This window comes from Vigna radiata, chromosome 2 (assembly GCF_000741045.1).
Source record: "Vigna radiata var. radiata cultivar VC1973A chromosome 2, Vradiata_ver6, whole genome shotgun sequence".
Taxonomy (NCBI): domain Eukaryota; kingdom Viridiplantae; phylum Streptophyta; class Magnoliopsida; order Fabales; family Fabaceae; genus Vigna; species Vigna radiata.
The window spans coordinates 17,029,556-17,034,117 of NC_028352.1; positions in this window are offsets into that span (position 1 = coordinate 17,029,556).

Consider the following 4,562-nt stretch of genomic DNA (forward strand, 5'->3'; position numbering starts at 1 on the left):
CACTAGACCTAGGGTTCCCTTTTATTTTAGGGTGGACCCCACCCATTTTTATGGGATGACACTTGGCCCTAGGGAAAAGTGAGGAGCCGTCATTCTCTTTGGGCACCAATTTTTCTTTTATTTCTCGGCAATTGGAGATAGAGTGCAGGGACACCACATTTTGGTTTTTGGAGGCAGCAGCCGTGACTCACTTGTTGCAAAGGGGCTGGAACGTTTGATTTTTGGGAGGGAAAATGGATATCATGTTTCTAGGAGATTTTGGTTGAATAAAAAAATAAGAGAAAGAAGTTCCAGCCGCCACTTAGCTATTCTAGTTTCATGGAATGAAAATAGGTTCACTCTTCCTTTCCGTTTTGTTCAATGTTTCAACATTTTTCTTTTTTTTTTAATTTTCATTAAATGAAGAGGTGATTAGATGGAAGAGTAAATGGCATTACTGCAGTTTTCTTTTACGCATTAAATTGCTCTTAGATGGAAGGAAAGTTGCATCACTTTATTGATTTAGAGAAAGGCTGCACTTCATTTTCAATTTCTTTTGTTTTTATTCAAATGAAATAGAAGAGGAGAAATCTGATACGAAAGCACCGGTGAGTACAATTGTTTTTCCTTTAGAAATAGCCTTTTGCACCTTGGTGATGAGACGGTGACAGTAGCTACTTCTTAGCTCACTTATTTTGCTTTTTAGAAAATGAAGGAAAATGGTGATTAAAAGGGGGTGCAGTTTCGGTTTTTGGGGAGTAAATTTAGGAACACTTTCATTATTTGTTGTAATGATGTGACGGTTAGATGATGAAGAGAAGAGGGACTGCTTCATTCGGCCAGCAAGGAATGAAAAGTTGATTCATTGGTTTGGAGGTGCATACGTTGTGCCTTTTNCTTATTGTCATCTCTNATTTCCCATTTGTCATGTGCTTACCAATTTTTCTTTTCTTTTAGCATCTTTGTCGTGATGATGTGTTTTGTGATTATGAGCATTTAATTTTACTTCAAGGCATTTAATGTTTTAGTTAAGCGTTGCATTTTAATAGTTTTAACTGTGCTTAGATATTTGTTTGCTTTCGTATTTGGTTTAGCATTTTCACTCTCTGGACTCGATTTTAGAAAAATAACTGCAACCAGAACAGAGTTCCAAATGCTACGTTTTATATATCAAATGAAAGATAATTGAGTCTACTTTCCAGAAAAAAAAAACCTCATCTCATTTAGAGCTCTGTAGAAAAAGTTATGGTAAAAACATTGAGCAAAGATCAGAGCTGCCTAGTTCTAGCGTGAATTTTCGTTTTTACTGTTTTAATTTCATTTTAATTTTTCCGCATCCACAAACAACATCTCAAACCCCCCCCCACTGTGTTAGACCTGATTCTGAACCGTAGTTTGGTCCTTGAGAGACGACCTAGGGTCATTCCCTAGTTTATACTGCACTTTAATTGCACATCAAATTTGATTAGGCGGCGACACCCATCAGCCAGCATCCGAGTCCTCCTCCTCAGAGCCATCCTCCTCCATGGCCTGAGCTCCAGACGACAAGCCACCTCCTCCAGCAGTGGGAGCCTGGTCCCCAGGCCAAGCTACATACGCCTCATACTCGGCTGGAGTCATAGAGTCAAGGTGAGAGGCCCCAAAAGCATGCCGCAACATCGCCGCCTGGGCACGACCAATCCGGTTGATGGCCTCCATCTTCGCTTCCTGGGCACGACTGATCTGGTGAAGGGTCTCCATCTTCGCCTCCATCCTCTGCATCATCTCCCTCATCTCCACCATCATGAATGAATCGTGAGAGGCAGGGTGGTTAGGCTGAACAGGCGGGTCAGGCCCAAGAGGCTGTTGAGGGGGAGCCTGGGGGGCCTGCCTGCGGCGCCTATGGAGTTGAGGAGGCTGAGGGGCAGGAATGGGAAGACCCTCCTCATCAAGTAGGCAATACTTCCTATAATAAGCGAGATCAATCATCTTGCGTGGAGGCTCTAAGGGTGCTTCTAACGTGTCAACACCAGCCAGCTCACACAAGTGAGTGATGAGGGAAGGGTGCCCAAGGGGAGCCTTCGGATTCGCAGATTGAGCACACTTGAAGATTTCTCTAGCAATGATCTGGCCTAAACTGATCTGCCGGCCCTGGATTATGAAGTACAGAAGAATGGCCCTGCTAAAGAGGAGATTCGAAACATGGGAGCAAGGAGTGATGTTGGCATGCAGGAGAGCCATCCAATATTTGTGCATCGGGGTGAGGAGAGAGCGGCAAACATAAAGAGGCTTGCCTTGACTATTTCTCTGAAAGCTGCCATCTGGAACGCATAGGACGTGCTCCACATCCTCAACGTCAACATCCCTAAACTCCTCCTCACGAGCAGCGGTGAACTCACAAGATGCAAGGTGCTCAGGCCACTGGGTGTTGAAGAAGGTGTTGATGATGGCCGCATCAAAGGGGACCCTGCGGCCCCTTACATAGCTAAGGAACGACTCCTCCTCATCAAAAAAATGGTGAGCATTGGCATAAAATTCTTTGACGATCGCAATGCTCGCAGCTTCAGGATAGCTGAGGAGATGCAACCAGTTCCTCCTTCCTAGCTCAACACAAAATGCAGGTGCATGCAGACTAATTTGCTCCACCTTCCTCTCCATCGACAGGCGGCGGTTTTGAACCACCTGGAAATGAGCCTCATTCTTCTGGGAAAGGAAGTGGTGGCTAAAATAGCTACCCTTCTTCTTCTTACCCTTGACATTCTTGTGGCCAATAGTCTTGACTCTCTTGGGGTTCGAGGATGCAGTCATTCCTGCTTACAAGTTTGAAACAAATGGTGTAACATGTTAGCATTCAAGAACGACACCATAAGTAACAAACATTCAACTTGAGACACAATCAAGGCTTAACAATGCACAACATAGTAACACAACAAAGACAAACAAACAAGACATGCAAGAACATAATAAAGCAAAAACAAAGCACAAAAATGGATGGAAGAATAGTGTTGTGTGTGCAGGTAGCGCCTGGGCGCCCTTCAGGAGGCGCTGGGCGCGAACTATGCAGAAAAGGATGCAGTTGTAGTGTCTGGCAGTGGCAGGTGGCGCATGGACGCAGATTATGCAGAATTGGTACTGCAGGGTTTCAGAAACATTGCAGTCACGAGCATGGACAATGTGATTCTTCAAAAACAGGCTAGACTTCTAGTCCAAAGCAACATCCAATTAATTCACCCAATTTAGTTCAAAGCAGAAAAGTGACCACGACTTCACACTGGAATTTAAAATCGTAATAAGTTAACCTAAACCTCTAGCATTCAACCACACCCACCAGACATACAACCACAAAATCACACATTACACAACCAAGGAAATCAATAGAACATAACATGACCAAATCTGCAAGAGGGATGCATCATAAACAAGAACCGAATTACATAATTCGAAAACAGTAAACATGAAAAACCTACTAGAGTTGGAGATGATTGGAAAATGAAATTGAGGACTTGAACAAGTGAGTTGGCAGTAGCGCAAGAGTTCCCTAGTGCTTGGTAATCGAAAAACAAAACACTTGGCATGCACTTGAACAAATGTGACAGTGGGGGTGGCTTGTGGGAGTTTCTAGAATTGGGTCAGAGTTGTGAGAGTGGCAGTGGGAAAGGTTGTAGTGGCTGGAAGAGTAAGGGAACTAGGGAATGGGTTTGGGTTGAGAACAAGAGTGATGGTGAGTATTGAGGTGGTAGTGGTGAGTAATGGTGAGTGCGTGAATGACTTGGGTTTGGGAGAAGGAATGTGAGTGAGTGAGTGAGTGGAGAACGTGGTGGTTGGGGTGGCCGTGAGAGAAAGAAGAGGTGGTGGTTAAATGTGATTTGAATGAGTGGCATTGGTGGAGTGAGTGGTTGTCAGGGTTGAGTGTGAGAGAAGAGAAGAATGCAAAGTGGGGAGTCAGAGTGTGTGAGGGCGCAAGAAAAAGGGGCGCTAGGGTGAAAAATTGGGGAAAAGTTAAATGGGCCAAGTTCTGTGCAAAAAAGCCCACCTCAGAACTCACTTTTCTGCAGACTCCACACCTGGGCACCCTTTAGGAGGCACTTGGGCGCGTGAAATAACTGGGAAGCAGTAGAGAGGGGCGTTGGGCGCCCTCTAGCAGGCGCTTGGGCACAGCTTTCGCAATAATTGGACAGAGAAAAATGGCGTTGGGTGCCCTTTAAGAGCGCTTGGGCGCCAATTCTGCAGAATTCTGCAGAACACAAAATTGGTCCAACTCAACTTTGACTTTTGATTTTAGACACTTCTAAACACTCAATTCAGCCCATATCAGTGTGTTTCCATTATACAAACTTGTTGAAATCCATAGGGAGTGAAATTGAGTGCTAGAACTCCATATCAAATGTCCACTTTCAAGGTTTTTCAACTCTCCAACTCAAGTTTTGACTCTTTGACAACAAAAGCACATAAAGCATGCCTCAACTCATCAAACTAAGCTTAACCAAGCACCAGCACACCAGAATACAATTAAACAACTTGAATTGAGTCTATTCACAGCAAGACATCACAACACTCATATTCCACCAATGTAACACAAACTTAAAAACAAAAGCACAATTCCT